Genomic DNA, 7824 nt, shown 5'->3' with positions numbered 1-7824 from the left:
GTCTGAAGATGTCAGAAAGTTGATGAATCTGTCAGGATAAGGGCTATAAACTGGATTTTTTTTTTTTTTTTTAAGAGTGAAGCCAGAAGAAAATAGAGACCTGGGAGGATTATGAGGGAAAGTGGGAGGGAGATTAGAGGTCCCCCTCCTCTGAGCTCTCTCTGCCTCACCCCGTGTTCACTTATATACTTTTTCTCCCAGACCCCTCAGCTCCCGGAAGCAACCAGCTTAAATCTTATTAGTTTTGATCCAAAAACATGGTGATCATTTTTTTTTTTTTTTTTTAATTTTTTGGCTGTACCATTCGGCATGCGGGACCTTAGTTCCCCAAACAGGATCGAACCCCGGCCCCTGCAGTGGAAGCACGGAGTCCTAACCACTGGACCTCCAGGGAAGTCCCAACATGATGATCATTGAATTCCCTAAGATTTCAGGGCTGCAAAAGTACTTCCTTTGCACAAAGGCTTCTATGTAAATGTTCCTACCAGCATTGTTCATAATAACCAAAAACTTAACTGGTGGTATATCCACACAATAGAATATTCTCCAGCAGAAAAAGGAGCAAACTACAGATACTTGCAACAACTAGATGAACCTCAAAAACATTACACTCAGGAAAAGAAGCCAGATACATATTACATGATATATGTATCTACCTATTTTTATGAAATTTCTAAAAAAGGAAAATCTATAGAGAAAGAAAGTGGATCAGTGGTCATCTGTGTCTGAGGGTAAGAGTGGGGATTGATTGAAAATGAGTAAGTGGGAACTTTTGGGGTGATGGGAATATTCTAAAACTGAATTGTGGGATTGGTTTTACAAATGTAAATTTATTAGAAATCATTTAACTATGCACTTACCACAGGTAAATTTTATAGTATGTAAATTATACCTCATTTTTAAAATGTACTACCCACTTCCCTATTCTTTTAAGAAAATATATTGAGCATTATTGAGCCCTTGTCTTTAGGGTGGTCCGCATAAATATATTGTATTATCAGTATAGCGGATTGGTTAGGTGATAAGCTGTTTGATCCCTAGCAAGTTACAAAATCTTCAAAGCCCTCAGTTTCCTCATGTGTAAAATGAGAATAAAAGTATCCACTTCATAAGATTGTTAGAAGAATTAAGAGAAAACCTGTAAAGTACTTAGAACAAAGTTAATAAAAACTCAGCACAGTAGCTGATATAATGCTAATGATTGTCATTCCATGATTAAAATAGCAGATGGGAGAAAAAGGAGGAGGTGGGAAAGGAAAAGCGTCCAAGGTGATAAAATCATGGCAGCTTATGTTCCCTCCAATCTTAGTTTCTTTTTTTTTTAAATTAATTAATTTAATTTATTTATTTTTGGCTGCGTTGGGTCTTCGTTGCCGTGCCTGGGCTTTCTCTAGTTGCGGCGAGCGGGGCTACTCTTGGTTGCGGTGCGCGGGCTTCTCATTGCGGTGGTTTCTCTTGTTGCGCAGCACGGGTTCTAGGCGCTCAGGCTCAGTAGTTGTGGCTCACGGGCTTAGTTGCTCCGCGGCATGTGGGATCTTCCCGGACCAGGGCTCGAACCCGTGTCCCCTGCATTGGCAGGCAGATTCTTAACCACTGCGCCACCAGGGAGGTCCCCCACTTATTTTTTAAACTAGTTTTTTTTTTTAATTATTAAAAAAATTCAAGCCATAAAAGTGGGTTTGTGTAAAGAAAGGTAAACCTCTCTCCACCACTCTTAGAATATTTCCCTGCACACCTAGGCATATGTGTGTATGCCTATTCATATATTTACATAAGGTGTACCAGATACGGTTCTGCACCTTCCTTTTCAAATGTAGCAATATTTCTTGGAAATATTTGATATAGCATACTTTTCCCTTTCAGACAAGCCTAATATTCCTGAGATACCATACATTATTTAACCCTACAACACATTTTATGTTATTTCCCATCTTTTTCAATTACAAGTAAACTAGCAATGATTATCCTCTTATATGTGCTTGTCTCCATCTGGAATTGAATTTGGGGGTGAGAATGCTAGTTACCTCAACATTATTTAATGACTAAATTGTATTCTACCTCAGTGATTTGAGATATCACCTTTTCTCCTATACTGTTCTAAATTCTCAAATGAATTTTGCTCTATTTCTGTATGCCCTGTTCTGTTCCACTGATCTATATATTCTTGATTCATATATTCACGTGTCAATACTAAATAAACTGTTACACTTACTGTAGTTTTATAAAACATTTTGATATCTGTTAAGGATAGGATTCCCTTGTTCCTTTTATTTATGTATATTCAATATTTCCAGAATGAATCTGAGGAAATTCCATTACATTGAATAGACGAATTATTTTAGAGATACATCTCATTCACACTTTAATGAGACAGTAAGTACCAGAGGGACTCAAGGAATCAGAGATTTGGGGTGAGGGGGGGGCAGGAAAAAGAGGGAACATTCAGATGTTAATTAGCTCAATGAGCCCACACAGACGCTAGAGGTCCTGAAAGAAAGAGGAGAGGGTTTCAAGAGAGAAAGGGGATGACAGGAAAGAGGAGGCTTTCACTCCTTGCCCCTGAGATCTGCCTTCTATGCTCCCCACTCCCCGCCACGCTCTTGACAAAGACACTGGATTTCTGGTTCCTAAATATGATGGTCTCTTCTCTTAGGGTCCTGGGCTAGCCCCCAACATGTAGCAGTGCTATGCTGATACCCTCATTAAGCTGTAAGATCAGACCCAGTTTGAATGGCTGCAAACCTCAGCTCCTTTTGAGTTTAGTCCATCTCCCCAGGCCAAAAGAGTCCATCCAATCCACATGCGATGATGTCTAGATCACACACGATAATCCCTGCCTTTGCCTTCAAGCCGCCTCCTCTCAATCACATCTTCTCCCTCCTCTCAGCCTCCACCCCTCATTGTCCCTATTCCTTTCCCACTTGAGTTTCAGAATGGTACAGTGAAGTATTGGGGGGAGGGAGGTGTGTGGGGACAGACTGAGGGAGGCCCAGGGGTTAGAATTCCCCCCAGTAGCCAACATTTACCATACAGCATAATTTCCCTGAATAAATAGCTCTCAGCAGTTTGTAAGGTCCATGGTACAGTGTTGAGTACAATGTTTAGAAGCAGAGGTACTCAGTGTCTGTTGAATAGTCAACTACTGACTGGTTTCTTGCTTCTAAATCAAAATTGCTGTAGCCGTTAATGACAACTGTAGGTTACCCCAAGGAATTCATTTCTGCAGAACTTGGCAAAGACAAAGTTTGTTATAAATAAGTATAGTTTCACTGACATTTGGTCTAGGGCAAGTAAATTACCCAATGAGGTGATTTATAAATTCATTCAACTTAACTCTCTGATAGGAAACTGAGCAATGGTGCTCTGGTCATTGGGTCTGATTTATATCAGAAAAGTGTACAAAAGAAAATGGAGGTTCTCTATCTCACTCTTGCTCTCTCCTGGTCTCCTGTTACTGTATAACACGCATCCTTTTCCTTTAATTACCTTCTTCATGGCTTGAGAGCTTTGATGACTTGATTAAGCCTTGCAGTGCAGTTCCAGCCCCTACCCATCTGATTAATTAGCCCAAACCTTATTAACTTCCTAATTCTGATCAATAAGGCACTGATGCTAAACTATGCAAGGGCAAACTAAGGAGGCAATTTTATTGCAAGACACAGAGTCCCTACTGGTTTTTTTAATCATCTTTTTTTTTTTTTGATCTTACTTTTTAATGCCAACCAGGTTGGAATATGGTAATTCAATAATAGTCCTATGAAGACTACCCACTCTCCAATCATAACTACTTTATTTGCTGCACCAGCACTATTTGATGGCACTATTTGGGGACTTTGCATTAAAAACACAGGGTCCCCATTATTCAGGATATTGGGTAAGTGTTGCTCACGGCCAGAGAAAGACTATGATGATGATAACAGTGATACAGTTATTCCTTCTCTGCAGGAAAATGACAAACTATGTAGCGATAAACTCCTCTTCCCCTAACCCAAACTCAGAATGGAGTTCTCTAACAGTGAGGAAGTCTTCCAATATCCTAGACCAGCACTATTCAATAGAAATATTTGAAATTTTCTAGTAGGCACATTGAAAAAATTAAAAATTAACTAGTGAAATTAACTTCGAGGGAGTTCCCTCGCGGTCCAGTGGTTAGAACTCGGTGCTTTCACTGCCGGGGCCCAGGGTTCAATCCCTGGAACTAGGCTCCCACACGCCGCGTGGTACAGTCAAAAAAAATATTAACGTTCATAGCATATTTTTATAACCTAATCTATCAAAAATATTATCATTGCAACATGTGACTAATATAAAATTATTAATGAGATTTTGTGCTTTAAATAAGATGGGGACTCACTATAATTGACAAATATTATGATCTGATTTGATAAAGTAATTTTTTAACTGAAAGATAGTTAATTTACAATGTTGGGTTGATAAAGTAATTTTTAGCTTTAAGAATAACACTGAAGGGCTTCCCTGGTGGCGCAGTGGTTGGGAGTCTGCCTGCCAATGCAGGGGACGCGGGTTCGAGCCCTGGTCCGGGAGGATTCCACATGCCGCGGAGCAACTAAGCCCGTGCGCCACAACTACTGAGCCTGTGCTCTAGAGCCTGCGAGCCAGAACTACTGAGCCCACGTGCCACAACTACTGAAGCCCTCGAGCCTAGAGCCCGTGCTCCGCAACAAGAGAAGCCACCGCAATGAGAAGCCCGCGCACGGCAATGAAGAGTAGCCCCCGCTCACCTCAACTAGAGAAAGCCCGCGCACAGCAATGAAGACCCAATGCAGCCAAAAAATAATAAATATATTTAAAAAAATAATAATAATAATAATAAAATAAAATAAAAATGGTTTAAAGAGTAAATTTTATGTTGTGTGTACTTTACCACAATAAAAAAAAAAAAAAGATAGCATGCTGCTGCAGCGACTGCAAACTACGTAGTTGCTGAATTACGGCCCAAGAGGAAACACCTCTTTGATTAAAAAACAAACAAACCAAAAAAAAAAACACAGAACTTAAGCATGTGTCTAGATATTTTATATCATAACGAAAGGAGTATAACTTTTAAACTTAAGTGTGGTTGACAAGTTTTTTAAAATGTGAGGAAAGAAAGATAGCAAGCATGAGGGAAGGAAGAAAAGGTACCAGTTCCATCAACTATTAAATCATCTTAGGATAGGTACACACAGGATTTAAGCTCAAGGTATACAGTGCTCCTCCTGACTCTCTGCAAGAAGGAAGTTCTCTCAGGCATGTGATCCAGGAAGGGAAGGGAAGCAGGGTTCCCATGACAGGGGGAGGTCGGCTCCATCCTCTGCCACATCTTGTGCTAAGGATGGCGTTTTTTCTGGGCAATGCTCGAATTATTATAGCCATGAGTTGTAAGACTTCAGGATTTCAAAGGAGAGACTCCTAGTCCTGTGAGCTGTTCCTTCCTTAGCCCACCTCTGCGGAGCTGGGATGGCCCTCTATGGAAGCCTCGGTGATTGTTAAGGTCCACAGTTGTCACAGGTGCAGGTGAATTTTTGTCTTTATTCAGAGGAGGGTTATGAGGTTGGTTCCTTAATGTCTCTGGATTTGTTTGCCCATTTGCAGAATGCGTATAACAATAAGCTACTCACAGTAATCTTTTGAAAGATGAGAAAAATGACGCTCAGAAATATTTAGTAACTTGCCTAAAGCCACACAGTTAAAACGAATTTTGCACCCTCTGCATTTGGGGCTAAGAACCTTGCTTGGATCTGCAAAGGCCCCAACGATAGAACGTTTCCTCAATCTGACTCTAATCACACATTTAAAAACTTTCAACACAGGGGTGCAGCTTACAATCCATTTACATTTCATGTGCTATATATAGCATCTCAAATATACAGAATAAGGTGTTGTCTAAATGTCAGGTAGAAACCAAATGCAGCAGAGAGCTGATCAGATTTTAAAAGTGTAAGTGCATTTGCCGATTAGGGGTTCATTAGTGATCTTAGCAAGAGCAGATTCCTGCTGTACTGAGGACAGAAGTCAGAACGAAAAGACTGACATTGTAATACATGCTATTTATGTAATAAGTGATTTTACATTAGACAGCATTACAATATAACACATCTTACTCAGAGTATAAGCTAAACCCTTCCAAGGCCCTCCAACCAAGGTCCTTCAAGACTGTGTGGTCTGCAACCTCCCACCCTTGGCCCCCGCTTACCCCTATCCTATCTCTCTCCCCTGCTCTGCTCCAGTCCCCTGCTGTCCCTCTATCACAGCACACTTTTCCCTTAAGACTTTTAAACTGCCCACTCCTCAGACTGGAAGGTTCCTCCCCAGATATCCACCCAAGACTCCCTGACCTTGACAGTCAGGCCTCCCCTGACTGCCCTTTGCCCAGTTACCTCCTGGTCTCCCCGACCCTGCTTGACTTTCTTTTCTCCACAGCACTTCTTGTCTGACCTACTACATTTCCATCCCTAGTGAATGTCTCCCCAAGTCCCCACCACTGGAATTTAGCTCCACGAGAGTGGGGATCTGTGTTTTGTTCACTCATGTGCCCCAAGCACCTGGAACATACCTGACACATAGTAGGTTCTCAAAAAATATTTGCTGAAAGAATGAATGAGTGAACGAATGAACAAATGGGAACAAAGCATACTAGTTAGGTGTCCCCATTCTTTAGTCATTCAGACTTAGGGTCACACCTGGGCTCTGCCACTCACTAGATGGATGACCTTTATCTCATCCGTTAATAAAAAAAAAACTGATATTACCTCATAGGATTATTGTTTAGAGAAGGTAATTAATGCAAAGTGCTTAGCACCATGCCTGGAACTTAGTATGTGCTCATTAAATGAGAGATGCTATTTTCTTTATGTCACTTGTCATCATTATTATCATTGTTTCATTTAATTTCCACACTAATCCTAAAAGGCAGATATCATCCCTACTTTAAAGATAGGGAAAGAGAATAAAAGAAGTAATTTCCTCACAGCTGAGAGGGTAAGTCTCCCGGCCGCTCACTGCACCCCTTTTGTGCTACCTCAGCTCACCTGGGCCATGCCTGACCCTGGCGTCCTCGGCCATTCTTCCCTCTTGAGGTCACCAGATTCGCTGGTTCCTCCCACAACTTCCAGATTCATCTAAAGCATCAGATGCTTCCCCAGGGTCTACCCAGGGGGCGGGGGACACAGACCAGAAGTGGAGGGAATTACCTTCCCACAGGCAGGAGATCGAGTCCCTCCGCATTTCCTCTCCTGAGGGATTTTCTAAGACATGTTGTTTCTGTACTGTCTTTCTGGAGAATTCCTATGGCCGAGCCCGTGTGACTTCATAAAGCAGGGATCTAGACACACACCACCTTGTATTTTCTTCTCATCCTTTCCCCCCTTAATTTCCCCTCACTCTTGAGGCCCTGGGATTCCACTTTTAGTAAAGGACCAGCACGTGAGCCTTGCCTCAGGCTCTATTTTCTAGGGGATCTAGAATAGAAACCAGGCTCACAGTCTAGACCTGTCTGATCCAGAAGCCTACGCTCTTTCCATCAGTCATCCAACACCTACTTTATGGACCACCTCCTCTAGGCCAGTGTTTCCTCTCACTACATCCTAACGTGATGTGTGCAGGAGGTATGATGGTTGGTAACTGACGCAGAAAGGAGGGGAAGTTCTGTCCCATGAGATGAGACTGGAGATGGAGTGTGGGCCCTGAGAGAGGTGGTAAGGGTTTGCCGTGGCCACTGTGGGGAAGAGGAGAGAGGCTGACTGCCCTCCGGGTTTGATTGGGCTCTGATGTCCTGCCTCAGGGCTGATCTTTATGTCCAAATGCCTGGTTGCTAGTTCTCCA

The sequence above is a fragment of the Balaenoptera musculus genome, chromosome 17 (genome assembly GCF_009873245.2).
Source record: "Balaenoptera musculus isolate JJ_BM4_2016_0621 chromosome 17, mBalMus1.pri.v3, whole genome shotgun sequence".
Taxonomy (NCBI): domain Eukaryota; kingdom Metazoa; phylum Chordata; class Mammalia; order Artiodactyla; family Balaenopteridae; genus Balaenoptera; species Balaenoptera musculus.
The sequence above is the reverse complement of the archived record's forward strand: the minus strand, read 5'-3'. Positions refer to the sequence as shown.